Source organism: Sceloporus occidentalis, unplaced genomic scaffold, assembly GCF_023333645.1.
Source record: "Sceloporus occidentalis isolate IW3139 unplaced genomic scaffold, rSceOcc1.0.p SCAF_267, whole genome shotgun sequence".
Classification (NCBI taxonomy): domain Eukaryota; kingdom Metazoa; phylum Chordata; class Lepidosauria; order Squamata; family Phrynosomatidae; genus Sceloporus; species Sceloporus occidentalis.
In genome coordinates this window covers 166,657-182,275 of record NW_028317247.1, presented here as the reverse complement: position 1 = coordinate 182,275, position 15,619 = coordinate 166,657, and the positions used below count along the sequence as shown (strand labels likewise).

At 40.0% G+C, this 15,619-nt stretch overlaps 1 pseudogene; it reads right to left on the bottom strand.

The window, feature by feature from the left end:
• Positions 1-6,594: 6,594 nt before the first annotated feature.
• Positions 6,595-7,695, bottom strand: LOC149275764 (B2 bradykinin receptor pseudogene; annotated as a pseudogene).
• Between the last annotated feature and the right edge of the window lie 7,924 nt (positions 7,696-15,619).

Sequence of the window (15,619 nt, the reverse complement as noted above, 5' to 3'; positions counted from 1 at the left end):
TCTTCCGGCTTTGTCTGGACCCTTCTCAGCTGGTAGTGTATTCTTTGCTTGCAGCATTTCCTAAACATGAATAAAAAGAAAAAAAAAAAAGAAAGCTCTTTAATAACATATTCTGCAATTTGACTCTTAAGAACAACCATCACCAATTTGATTATCAGAGTGTAAGATGCGGTCTATGTGTTGCGTTTAACAGATGTTTAATAAAGGTCATCTACAGGGTCCATAGCAAACCACAAATCGAATCTCTGAAGGATTTCAATGCCTCCTCGTTTTCACAAGTTACGTATAAAATGTAAACTATTTTAGGCACAACATACATTGGTCGGTTGGGAAGTGGAGCCCGGGGTCATGTATAAAGCACATGAGAGATTTGACGCCATTTAAATACAGTTATTAAAAGATTAAGGAAACGCCAAACACCTAAATAACGTTAATGTAACACATAGACCGTGTCAATTACTGTAAAGCTCTGCAGAACAGTTGTTCCTCTTGAAGATGTTTAAGGAGCGTCTGTTTAAGGATCTCAAAAGTTTTTGTTTTTTTTCTTTCTTTTTTTGCATTGCACTTAGTTAATTGTTTTATGTCGTAAGTAGATGTTTAGGTGGCTGGATCTGGGGGGGGGGGGGAGCAGCCCCGGTACATTGGCATCCTTGTCCTTTGTTTTTGTCTGTAAATTGTACATGTTTATAGTGTGAATAAAAACTGTGTTTTGGTGACATTATGTACAGTTTGTGGGGGAAAACGTCTGTAGAGAAATTAAGAAAACAATAGAGTTCTCTTTGCATGCAGACTAAGGCCAGATTAATCCCAGCGTGAATAGTTGGTCGTCAACAGAAACAAGACCTCGGTTACCCAGTTATCTGCCGGGTGCAATTATATACATATTTCACCAAATAATCAAAGGGAAGGGGGGGGTTAGACAATCTAGTGTAAAATGATGGGGCAATTCAAATAAACCTATAAGAATATAGGCCAACTTGGCCTCCATATGGCCATCAACACCAACGTGCACCCATCCAGTTGTAGAGGTTTCTCGTTTTCCTTTTGACCCATGATGATCTATTTATTTTTTATAAATTTTTTTCCCAATTTTATTTATATTTAAATGTTAATGTTTTAACTTTTTTGGGGTTTTCTTAACACTAGCGTGTGTGTTTCTATGTTTGGGGGGACCAGAAGGACTTGGGATGCCAGCTATGGGTTATATATGCTACACATGTTACCTGTTAAAGCCATGTATGTTCCTATGCAAGAATCATCCTTTGTTTCATTTCTAGTAGAATGCCGCGATCTGTTCTTCTTTCCTGGCTCCGTGTCGTCAAGACTAAGCGTTTATTTAGCACTTTGAGCGGTGTATTCATTGTAAAATCCTGTTTAATCTCCGAAGATTGAAAGGATGATGGTACTGGGAGTTACAATAAATCTCTTGATTATCTCGGCTTCTCTTTGCTTCTATTGTAATTTTGAATAATTCGCTTGTCACATAATTAATTTCAATTTGGCAAAATATTTTCAAAATTGTAAGCTATCCTCATTATTAAACCTACTTCTATGCGATGTATATTTTTTGTCACAAAAACAGGAAGCGAAGATGGCTGCTCCAAGTTCTTTATAATACAGAATGAGAATAATTATCTCCGTTTTAAACATGAAGTATCCCCAAAGCCCTGGTTAGAGGAAGTAAACTGGAAACTGCTGAACTGGAAAGTCTGTTATTTATACTTATCAACCATCAATAACTTTAATGTGGGAACAGATCCTCGGACAGGAAGTGACAGTGACGGATCCTCGGACAGGAAGGGTACGGATCCTCGGACAGGAAGTGACGGATCTTCGGACAGGAAGTGACGGATCCTCGGACAAAGTCGAGGTAGACCTCACTGTTCGTAAAGCAGCTCGTCATGAACAAGCTCCATGCAGTTTCTGAGTTTGTTTCCAATAACAACCAGCAGAGGGCGCCAAGTGGCCACATACTGCACAGGAAGAAATTGTTCCAACACCATCGCCCCGGGGGCTAATAATTCATTTGACGATACGAGATCATAACCACAGCCCTAAAATATAAAGGGGGTTATTTACAAACAGCAGTTTTGGTGCAGAGTACTTATCACCATAGTAATCAATGCATTGTTACTTAAATTCCATACATTGTTTGCGCAAATCGGCTTTTTTCTACGTTAGCTGAGGGCCGCCTGTGTTTGCTTTAACCCCTTGTTCCCGTAATACTTCAAATCCCATGTAATATCCGGCCGTCGTATTCTAAGTAGGCTTCACTTTACATCATTCGCATTGCTATGTTATTGTAATGGTACCAACAGGCGTTGATATATATACATGGGACAATCTTAACTATTTGCATTTCATACAATTCAGTAGTTGAATCAGTAGCATACCGAGCGGGGGGGGGGGGGGGGGGCGTTCCGCGGGCAGCCTCGTAACTTTTTTTTTTTTACACGGAGGAGAGAGAGGGGTGCCTAGCAACTACTTGGCGCCCCTCAGTCTCCTTCGCGAGGCCTCTAACTCTGTCGCGGTGCCGGCATGTCATGCTGAGCGCCGGAGCATGACGTCATATACCGGTGCACAGCAGTGAAGCAGCACGCACCGCGGCAGAGCAGGAAGATGGAGGCGGCGTGCTCCCACCGCAGGACTTCTGGATGGTAAGTCCAAAACCTTTTTGCCTTTAACTACAAAGGGGGAGGGTAGATAATGTGGGGAGTGTAGATAGTGGGGAGGGAGAAGGGGGTAGATAGGGAGAGGGGGATTTGTATGTCTGATTGTATGCCTCCAGTGCTGAGTTCACATGTGAACAATAATATTAACTATATATATATATATATATATATATATAATTGCTAACAGCAATCACACTCCTATCATGCCAAGTCAGCTAGTACATGCTGGAATCTGGGTATGCCTGGGCATGATAGGAGTGTGATTGCTGTTAACAATCATATATATATATTAATATTGTTATTGATTTTTTTTGTCCAATTTTGGTGTGTTACTTACTTTAAATAAAATTGTGAGATTTTTTTTTTATGGTGGGGGGTGTCATTTTCGGTTTCGGCCAAGTTAATGCTGAATTTTCAGTTTTGGTCCAGAATTTTCATTTCGGTGCATCCTTACTACTAAGCCAGACAATGAAGTGGTAGGCCTACACCACATCAATGTTTGGCTTAGTATATAGTGATAGGGGTTATGCTGCACTATTGTCAATGTCTGGCTTAATGTATAGTGATAGGTGTTATGCTGTACCGCCGTCAATGTCTGCCTCAGTATATAGTGATAGGTGTTATGCTGTACCCTGTCAATGTCTGCCTCAGTATATAGTGATAGGTGTTATGCTGTACCACCATCAATGTCTGCCTCAGTGTATAGTGATAGGTGTCATGCTGTACCACCGTCAATGTCTGCCTCAGTATATAATAATAACAGTAATGCTGTACCACCTTCAATTTCTGTGCCAGTATATAAAAATAGAAGCTATGCAGTTTAAAAGTGTGAGTGGGGTGGGGGTGGGGCGTGCCACATACAGGATCCGCCCCAGGTGCCAAATACTCTAGGTACGCCCCTGGGTTGAATACAGAGTAATTAAAACAAATCGGGAATTGCCATCCATGCAAAGGTGCAAAGTTTTTTATTTAACATTTTTTTCAATGGTCTTATTACTGTTGCTATAACAATGGTTTCAATGGTCCAACCAGCAAGAATGTTCCAGTTTGTTGTTATGGTGATTAAGTATAAATGGGAACTCATCAGGAACAACTTAAAGCACTTGGACATATCGCCCAACAGTCCCAGGTTTCGTGGGACAGTCCCAATTTTTGGACACTGTGCCACTTTTGCAGGCAGTGGGGAGCATGAGCCGGTTTGGGAGATCCTCTGATTTCTGCTGACTGATCCAGTGAAGTGAAAAAGCTACCGTTACAAGGTGGTTATTCGGAAAAAGGAGGGCAAGTGGCCTAATCTCCCAACCTGCCCAGCTTATGGGGTGATCTCAGTCGCTTATGGGGTTGGACATGGTTTTAGTCACCCTACTAGTTGTTTTTTCATTAGATGTTGACTGTGATCAAAGCGATTTGCATATTTCGTTGTAGGAAACCCAAGATCTTATTGCACGGTTCTGAGAATACGTGTAGACAGCAAGAAAATCCAATCTACCAACTTTTCTACCTATTTAAAAAAAGACACGGCCAATTGGTCGGAATAATGCAATTTGTTTACGGAACCCAATGTTCTTTTCTCCTTCGGAATAATTACACCACTTACAGCTTGATAACATTTGCAAAGAAAAAAATAAATGAAAGAACAATTTCTAGTAATTATTTTTGGATGCTAAATTCTGTGTTCTTTTAAAAAGCAACATTTTTATGTTCTATTTTTTCACCCAGATATATAAAATACGTTAAGAAAAATTAATTTATAGTATCTGTTGTTACTACACATGATCTGTTGTATTCAGAACGATAATTTGCTACAAGTTATATGAGAGAGTTTAAACTTGGGAGTAAAAAAAATGGATATTAAGCTCCCATTTTCATCCTACAGGATATTAGGAGCACCTGGCATTGGGTACAGTCCCCATGTCTCCAGTGGCGCATTCTCGCCTAGGTTGACTAGGTGTACGTTGGCAGTTCCAGGGGGCTGTAGCCCCTCATAGCCAGGTTCTTGATAGCCTTAACTTGTCTGTTAATGGTCTACTGAGCCTGGATATTGAAGGACCAAACATACAACAGTCAGCCTTCAAGTCATAGAGGGTAGAACCTTTGTATTATATATATATTACCTGTAAACCATAAGACCTCCTTTACCCCTGATGAGCCTGGTGCTTATGAGCAAAAAAACATGAATCAGGTGTGTATATTTCTTCCTCCGATATACCCGCTACTGCTAACAATTAGACATTTCTGAATTGCTGATGGATAGGGTATCTTGGTGCAGGTGACTCCATTCTAATGTGTTCCGTGTTGCTATCAGAACCTTAGGAAGTGAACTTTACAGATGTGTTCAGGCCTGGACTGGCCATCTGGCACACCAGGAAAATACCTGGTCGACCACCGACTGAGTTAAATTGAGCCAAGCAGACAAATAAGATGACTATATTGGATTAGTGAGTATCTTCTCTTAGTCCAACCCAGTTGGCATGGAGCCATCTCACGGGTCTTTGGAAAAAGACCCCATATAGAGTGCACCAATGTATACAAAATCAGGTAGACCGCACCCAACGGCATGTAGAATTATATCAATGTTACTCCATCATGGCCAGATTTCCGAGCTCTGAAATTCAGATACAGTGTGCCCATGCAATGTTTGTGAAAAGAATGTATGTCAGAACCGGAGATCAGATGTACCAGATGCTGAGTCAACAAACATTATGCATTCTTTTTATATATACATTAATTTAATCACACACCTAATTAACATTATACATAAATGTCATACACAAGTCACGCATGAAAAACAAAATCTAGCTCTTTGGAGGCCCCAAGCAGATGGGAGATACATAAAACAAGCCTTTAAATTAATTACGTACAAACAAGTGCAATACATCTGCCCGCAATATGTTTCAACTACGTTATAATGATTTAACAATATAATAAATCTGTAATATATTTGCATAGACCTCATTCCTCCATCATCTGATGGTGGATTTAAGTTGCAGCTTATACAAGATCGCACATTAACTCCTTATTTACAAAATGCACTTTTATTTCTTCTCAAGCAGCCTTCTAAGAAATCAATGTCCATCGGTGGGAGCTTCGGGACCCCTTATTGTCCATATACCTTACTGTATTATATTTGGCATAGATTGGATTCCGGAACCCCGTATGGATGTCCAACCATCCGCAATCGCTACAATGTTGCATGTGTGTCCACATCGATAGTTTGCCTTATGAACACTCAACAGGTCAACTGTGACACTTCTTCAAAGAGGCATTGGCCAAACAAATTTATGAAGACTAGTTCTGGGGTAAAGTCTTAAAAAGTAGTGCAATCACCATGGAAACAGGGGGGGGGGAGGGTGACGCTGCTGATTTCTTCATGTAGAACACTTTGCAACACTGTTTATAAATATTTTCCAATGTTCCTGGTCATCTGCAAAATCCATCAGAAGGAGTATTTGGACACCATAGCTAAATACTTCTTAATTCGAAACATTTGCAAAATACAAGAGGATTTATCAAAAGCAAAACAATACTGATGGGTAAATCTGTAAAAGAGACCATTATATCAGGGACAATAAATTAGGATTTTTTGTTTTTTAGAGGAAAAAGACTCTTTATGCCTACGATCAAGCATTTTAGGAGCTACAACTCTAAATTCTAGATGCCAATATACGGGGCTACCAGTTTTTGTTACCACTAAATGTAACAATGGCATGTTGGAACATAGTGACTTGCAAAGAGTAACTCTTACAATAGTCTTTACAATGTTTTGCTTTTCAGTGCCAATGGTTTGAAAGGTAAAGTTATAGAGACGAGATAGAAAAAGAAAGTAAATATATAAAAACTGTCCCAAGTTAACTTCAGTGTATGGTCTATGTACATTAATGAATAAACTCTTCCTGCCAGGAGGCACAACGGAACGACCAAATCAAAATATTTTCCGATTCGGTTGCCCCATCGAAATCGAAGTCCGCACAGTATCTGCAGAAAAGTCTGTCTGGAGGGATAGATTTCGTGGTCTATGTTTCCTTGGGGTAAACTGGTAGTAGACTTCCACGGCCTTCTTCCTGAAATGATTTCCCACCATAACGTAGAGAAGAGGGTTGATGCAGCTGTTACTAAAGCCAATATAAGTTGAAATTTGAGTGCCTATATCAAGGACTTGATTGATCGCACATTCGGGGAACACTTTTAGGTAATCTAAGGTATCAAGCAAGGTAAAAAAATGGAACGGCAGCCAGCAGATAAAAAACACAAAGACGACAGCAAAAACTAGGCGCGCCGCCTTTTTTTCCGTGTTAAATTCCTTGAACTTCTGCATTGAATTATTCGTCAGAGCTTTTATGATTTGGAACGTGCAAAATGAGATACCGGCTAGCGGAACAACAAAGCCAATCATGTTAAGCAAGATGTTGGAGGCAATATGCCATTCTACTGGGCTTTCGATGATACAGGCGGTGGTGTTTAATGCTGGAACAAACCGGACAACCCTGAATGCAGCTTTGGGCATGCTCATGATGGCAGAAAGGATCCAGATGAACAAACAGTTATACATGGCACAACTGGTCCGTCTCATGCGCCCGGACGACATGGTCTTCACTAACGCAAAATATCGGTCAATGCTGACCATCAATAAGAAATAAATGCTTGCGTAGTTGTTTACTTTGATCAGCGCATTTATGAAAACACAAAGGAAGCTGCCAAAAGGCCAGTAGAACTCATTGGAAATGTAGATCGCCCAGAACGGTAAGCCGCAGACGAAAAGTAAGTCCGCAGCGGCCAAATTTCCAAGGTAGATTTCGGCCACCGTGCAACGACTCTTATGAAGCAGGAACACACCAATGACAAACGAGTTTTCTAGAAACCCTAGGACAAAAATGACCCACATATATATCGGTTGGTAAGCAAATATCCAAGAAAGACTTTCTGAATCTGTGCAGGTGGCATCCTCCGCCTCAGAAAGTTGGGTGACGTTGTAGATACCGGTTCCTAATACGATATTCTCCGAAACGTTTCCTGACAGCTCCATTCTCCTGTGAAATAGAAAGATAAGATTTTTCACACAACTGGAACAGCAAAAAAAATAAAATCAGGAATACTAAAGAGATAAGGTTTCTACTGTTCCCAACAAAGCAGTTAAAGATAATAAGCAATGTTGATGCAAGGCGATTCTTAGAAAAAGCCAGCTTTAATCTCTTAAATGGAAAAATCTTTAACTTCTGGAAATACCGAGTCCCAGACTATCCCAGACCTAAAAGTAGTAAACAAAAATAATAATAATAATAATGAATAAACCTCTTCTTTTGTATGTTCTCCTGAAAACCAAACCTAGATTTCCAACCTGATTTGTCCTTGGGGGTTTATATTTTAAGGGTCACTTCTTGAAACAAAAAAGGGCATTACCACCTCATCTCATTGCTTTCCCCCCCCACTAATTATTAGAGTTTAATAGAGTTTCCAGGTTCGCATCACTTCATAGTTATTGTGATTTATATAAATCTTTTGGATATATACATTTTTAATTAATTATATTATCTATTTAATGAATTAATTGAGATATACTCTAGCACCTACTTATGGATTGGCACTAGTGTGCTTTTTCTCCTCTCTACATACAGTATTAACGTGGCCCTGCTGTGACCTGCATTTACCTTACTATATCACAAACTGTTATATGGAATTAATATCTCCTTATTACTGTATACTGCCCCAAGCTATAATATGGTACCACAATGTCTTGTACCGGCTGATAGAGTCCAACGCCAATAACCCTCTGGCGGCCATATGCAAGTGACCAAGAATGTTTTTTTTTTTATTTTTTTTATTTTGTTATTTTTTTTTATTCAGCCCTTTTTAAGAAGAAAGGGCTGAAAATGAGATCTAGGCTGATGGGTTGGCTCTACGTAGCTTTAAAGGGACTTCTGGTGGCAGGAGGTAGTCAAGACTGAAGGGCAGTAGTTTCTTGGCTTGATTTATTGAGGGGTTTTTATTTAAATGAACTATCAATAAGCTGGACGCCACCTCTCCCCCGTACTGAATTTATTTTTATTCCAATCTGTAGTTTTTCCTAAAAGCAAGTTTTGCCAGATTGTTTTTACATCATCCTGAAATGCTCATTCATTGCCAGTCATGTGATAGTGTGGTATTTGTAAATGCAAATAATATCATCTACTGTAAACAAATTGTAGAGCCGTGATGAATAAGACATGTTGTGGGAGGATATTATAAACATTTCCAGGATTTCAACACTTCCGTACGGAAACTCCTTCCAGTTTTAGGAATTTGGGCCAACCTATTGGCTAATTCTTCATTCCTGTCCTCTGGCATATACCAGTTCTTGTTAAAATGAAAATAAAACTCTTGATGTAACAGTTTTAGAACGAGACACAAATACCAATGTTGTGACCAAACTGGCTGATGGAAATATACTCAAAACCTTCTTGTAAAAAAACCACAAACCTACACATTTTCATAATTATTATAAACTCCAGACCTCAAACTGACCAATTCAATGAAAGAAAAGGAAAAATGAAATAATAAATAAATAAATAAAGAAAAGTAGAATATTTGCACTGTTCATGTATACTGTCTTTCACATCACACCATATTATTCATGCTTTAGGGCAAATTTTGTTCTGTTTGGTTCCAGAAGAACAATGTCAGAAAGGGGAACGAGGAGGAGGGCTACCAACAGTTTGTTCAGAAAACAAGAAAAGTACAAAAGAAGAGACAATGAACCAATAATTAAATGGTGGGGAGTGGGGAGGAACGGGTCAAACTGAAGGTTTTTTGGTTAAAGTGATCAGAACGGTTGTGCTTTTGCTAGAATGGTTGCACCCGCCCGTCATAATGCAAGATGGCGGTTCGAGTTAGAAGATGGAGAAGCATCCAGCCATGAGACATGATATCCATAATATATGTACGTCTGGTGTAAGTTGTGAATTATTTTCTATGGCTGATTTTATAAAACAAAACTCTAGCTGCCACTTTCTGTAAATTTGTGTTGGCCAGGGGTGGCGCTACCGTAAAAACAGATTAAGCAACTGCTTAGAACCCTAAAATGGTCTAAATTTGAGTAGAAGACATGCATACAAAATTGAGTTCCAACTGTGTTCTAGAATTCCACGGGAAGCCTCGGTTTCTTGGAGAAACAAACTCAGTAATGTTTAAATGCAGGTACTCGAGTGGCGTGCTTCTACACTGTCCACAAATTATCAATTTTTTATTTGAGGTAGAACCTCAAAGCCTGGTGTGTTAGGCATAATTGCCACTTATATGTATATATATCTCCTGTTTGTGTGTTCGAATGGTTAGCCATACTATTTGAAGCTGTTATTCCTAAACCCAACAGCAATAAATCTCCATTAGTTTATTTGTCCGCAGTTTAACAAGCTCTTTAGAACTGACTTGGTACCCCGCTGATTAATCGTGTAAACATGAAGGCTACCTCAAACAGCGGATGCGGCAGTGACCAAATGATTTTATTTGCTGTGTACTTTATGGCTTTTTTTTTGATATGACAAGGGATGGTAAACACAGGGAGCAAGAGAAATATTGAATTCAACAAATAACTCTATTTTAAGTGAATATGCCTTGATTCGGAATAAACAGTTTGTGAAGAAGTTGTCAGATAAACTACGATTTGTAGATTTCCACAGTGACTCACTGGAAGTAAAAGTGACTGAATCACAAGCGTTAGTAAATATTTATTTCACGTATGGAGGAAACCAGATGTTCAAATGTATTGCAAGTTATATATTTTAATATGAAGAGAGGATAAATCTTAAAATTATTCCCCCCCCCCAAAAACAGCGTCTAACATTATATAACATATATTTAAAATGTATTTTCTTACATGATATCCTTATTGCATAGCCCCCAAGATTTTAGGGCAGTTTCATTGGGGGGCATAGTTAGTGATAGGCAGGATGTGGCTAGTGGCGGGGCAGGACCTTGTATCCCACCACACAGCTTTGGTGCACCTTGAGGCCAGGTTGTTGCTGTGATCGAAGCCTGTGCTGTTTTCCCACCTTGGTGGACCAGTCAGTGGAGATCTTCTGACACGTCCAGACTGGAGATGTCAAGGCGGCCCTGACGCTTTAAGTCCAGCGGCCACTTGATGATGTAGGCTGCAGCATTCGATCTGCTGCTGAAGAGGCAGATGGGGTGAGTGTGTGGTAATGTCAGCCACTGGCCAAATGGCTGGTCCAGGCCTGTCTTCTGATCTCCCTAACCAGCCCATGATTCCCATTTCCCATTATGTGACAGTGCCCAAAATTTGAGACTGGCCTGTGAAAAATAGGACAGTTGGGCGGTATGCCTACTCTAGCTATATGAAATTATGTGTATTTTACGGATAGACCCAGCAGTAAAACTGGCTAATCTCTTTTGCTTTTAGACTGATGAAAACCACATTGTTTGATCAAGGAAGGCATATCCGTGTACTGATGACAGGCAGAGTAGTGCTAGGGTGACCACACCTGGAGAAAAATAATTCTAAGTATCCACATCCCGAGAATCTCCCTGCAGAGACAGTACAAAATCTGGCAACCAGACTTTGTATGTATATTGATATTGTTATTGTTAACAAACTAGATGATAAATGTTTTTCTAAGTGGAACGGTATCTTCAATTCATAAATGATGGAAGGTCGTATTAGCTGAGGGTCCTAAATATGTTTAGAAGGATTGTGGTCTTTACTCCAATTTCTTCTTTTAAGATATGCAGATTTTTTGTTTTTTTAAAACAATGCTTTGCGCGATGGTTGATCCTTCAAAAGGTTAACCAAGAACGGAAATTCCAAAGAAGGCAAAAAAAACCAAAAAAAAAACGAAACAAGAAGGACAATATGAATATATCATGGGCCAAGTAAAAGATCCTTTTGTGGAAGGAGAATAGTAGCCCCTCTACAGATGAAAATCTATACAATGATTGTTGGCAAGGGGACCGGAACATGGCGGGACAGGTCGGTTTATTTTTTACAAAGATCTCGGCCATCGCGCTAACATTAGAGAATCTTTTCAAGTGGATGCTGTCTAGGCTTTTTGTGTCTTATTGGTTACAGACTCTACTAATAATCTACTGGTAGAACAGACAGGAAAATAGAATAGGAATTCATTATTTTAATCAGAATTGGTGGAAAACATGGACATTTAAGACATGACTCATTCTTCTATAAAAAAAACCCAAAAAACTTCAACTATTTATATACAAAATACTAAAATAAATAATTAATATCCACACTTTTGTAGAGCAAGCAGATGCTGAATCGTGATGTATAAATTCACGAGCCCATCTCCCTGTAGTCTAGTGAGACAAATGGTAGCCTGATTGACTTCAATGGCGTAAAGTAGAACGTTAGTTCCACCAACATGCGTGAAGATTGACTGCTGGTTTACTTTATCGGTGGCTGCTATGGCTTATTTGTGCTGCGGGTGCATGGAGAAGGATCAGGCGTATAGACTAGTTTAGGATAAGTTACAACCAACCTGAAAGGGTCAGAGCCAGGGCCAGACTAAGGAGGACTAGGCTGCCAAATGAAAAGCCGAATATGTGTTCCATTAGTTAGACAAAAGAAACAATTCAGTGTTTCATTTCTAGAGCATTATTTATGAAGCATGACTGCCTTGGACCCAGCAGAGAAAACACACATCACTGACATATTCCTAACAAAATGTGCCAAGTTTGCATTGAAATCCTTTTGTAATAAAGTTATGTGATTCATCCCAGGAATTCCCCAGCCTTAAAATACAAATTCTCTGTATTTGAAATTTTTTTATGCTCTTGTTGGTCATCATTGGTCAAAGGCCAGCAGGTCAAGCTTGGGTGGCATCCGCTGTCCTACATTAACTTAATAAATTAAGTGATTGGGATCCCTGGTGGGCCGATGTTCAATTGGCTAATTGAGAAGATCTTGTAATAATCCAATTTACGTTATGGCGGTCTGCATCTTGGCAAATATCTCTTCCACTGCGCCATGGTGAAGCGCGAGAATGTTCTGCCTCTCAGAACACAGAGATTGAGGACCATTCGATGCCCTGGATTCTATAATCATCTCACAGTCAAGGGATGTACAAAATATTACACCAATATTTATATTTATGACTGAATTCCATCCTTTATTGTCTTATCACCATAGCAACCAATGTCCCTGCTGATTGGACAGTTCGGTTGGTTGCTGTGGTGACAAGTCCACTTTTCAAAATTTGCACCAGAATTCCCCCCTTCTAGGGGAGTGCCTTCGTGAAGGGGCAGGGCTAGATGTGCATGGGGGTGTGGTTTACTCCAAACAGTTTTTAGTAGGGGAGGAGTGCGAATGGAAGTGGGTAGGCAGGTGGAGGGCAGGTAGTGGGCAATGCCAACCACTGCTCCCCTGCCCATAGAAAAGACTTCCCATGTATGCTTACATGACCTGGACACAGACAAGAATCCAGGGAAAGCTTTTCATTGATAGGGATGACAGGAGTTGCCCACCCTAACATAAGCCAGTCCAATCAAAAGGGGCATTGGATGCTATGCCCCGACAGTGGAATTAGTTTGGTCTTCCCCAGAGGAGCTCACATTAATCAGTGATTGGTGCCAAAGAGACTGGCAAAGCAATGACTCATTTTAAAAGCGTACAACATTAAATTAACTATGCTTACGGAAATATATAGAGATCCATCCCTTATTAAGAAAATACAGATTAAATAATTATGATTATTGAACTAGAAGAGATGTAATAACAATCCAATTTCTGGAGTTACCTACTGAGCAGGACCACGTAAGTCTCCAGAGACGGAGTGTATTATATCTGTATAAATGTTTCATTTGAAATCCTCCTCGTTAATGGTTCCCACCTCACCATTTGAACAGACAGGACTCAGAAAAGCAGCTTGTGTTCCTGTTACTGTCCTTGGCTGCCTGAAATCTGCCTTATCACCATACAGAAAAGAACAGATTGTGTTTAAATGGAATGACCTATGGTGAATACATGATCAGGAGAGTCTAAAATGTTTGCTTATTTATGTCTTTGCCTACCCAGGTTTGACTTTGAGTCTCCTGGTGAAGCTCTCCTTTCCTGGGGTCTTCAGGTCATGGCCCAGGAACCTACATTTAGTCATGCTTTCTCCTCACCCAATTCCTCTTCCACTCAACATTTCAGCACATTCATCATGGTGCTTAGTCCCGACGCAGGTGCTGAAATGAATACCAAGAACGGAAACTCTGCAGGTATTCTGGATATCACATGTTAGACTTAATTCACAATTTAAAATGTTTGATTACATGGTGTAGTCCACCTGCCATTCCGAAATAACAGTTACGCTTTTATATTATGTAACAAGGTGCGGGGTGTTGTCGTGGAAGGGGTATACATTCCCCCTCGATTTTGCAGGGTTTTATGACATATAGGGCAGGCTGGTGCTCCACCCCGCAGTTTACATGCACCTGGACTGACACTGGATCCAGGCCAGGACTTTAGGCTGACTCCAATGCACTGGTCAGCTGCAGGTAATGAGCTGCACTGACTGCAGTAAAGCCTGACCTGTTGGACAGAGGGAGAGGAGAGAGAGTTTGTTTGGAAGCAGCAGGCCTGGCTATGCCCAAAAGAGACCATCAAAAAGGTTGGTGGGATTACGTTCTGTTTAGTTTAGACCCTGAGTAGTGAGGGAGTTATATGTTAGTAAGCGCTCAGACGAGCAGGGCTTTTGTTTGTAGGGAATTTGTGTGCTATGTAATTCTGTAAATATCTGCATACGTGGAATACATGTAAATCGTGGTTGATTACCTAACTGAGATGTGGCGTTAATACCCTAGAGGGCCGTGCTGTTTGGTACCCTGTGTGGGTGCAGGATCACAATACATTAAAAACACTTAATGGTAACAAAAAATGTTACATAGAAATCTTTTGATCGTCTTTTTAACCATTTGTACTAGCAGGAGCACAGACCAACTTGTCTACTTGACACTAAACACATATTGTAATCTCTAGAATGTTAACCAAACCAGATCTGTCATTTTATTCTTTCCTTTAATTACAAAAAAAAAAACAACGTAAAGACATTTACAGTTTCTATGGCAATAAGCTATTACTGACTGGGTTTTTTTCTTCATACAAAATGTAATTTTATTAAGGAATTATTTCTGTGAAGGGTTTTTCTTGTTTTCTATGTATATTGAGCTTCCTGAATGAAGAATGTTATCATGTTCCAGAGTGGAAGCATCACAGTGGAAACTGGATCTCTAATCTTTCTCTTCTGGAGTTGCACATGGGAGCATGCAGCCAAATCTGTCTCTCCCTGGCCAAAGCTTTAAGGGTGGGCCGTATCTTCTGAAGGTGGTACAATTTAAAAAACATGTTCACTAGCACAGAAAAAGTGGCCATCTACATAAATTCTTCCATTTCTGGCCCCAGGCCTTGACTGGTTTCATAAAAATGTCTTAGCCATAGGCTAGAGCAATGAAGGAAAAATGAAAAAGCATGAATTTAGGTTCTAAAGATGTGCTCGGCGCACTTCACATCTACAAAGCAAGTGTGTTGTACATCCCAACAATCCCACACCACAGTGTCAGGCACCACTGTGTCTGTCTTAATTTTTGCCCCAATGAAGACCATCATGACCAAAATGTCATCTCAATTATTTAATAAAATATCATCTATTGCAAGGTACAGTCTTATTTTGTGTATCAAGCACAATTGTGGACATAACCAAGGGGGCACTAAACATACCTTGGGCTTCAAACCCTCTCAGGCTTTGAGGCAAGAGGACCTGTCATAACCTGGTCCTCAACCTGTCATGGGTACATTTAATGAGAAATCCCCCAGCCCCCACATACAGCATAAACCATCTATGAGACCGCTATGCAAGTAAGAGTTTTGTAACCGTTTCTGAAGGCAGAGTCAGCATGGGGTCAGCATTAACAGTCTGCGGATTCTAGCATGAAACTCACATAAATATTTGGGAATATTCAAA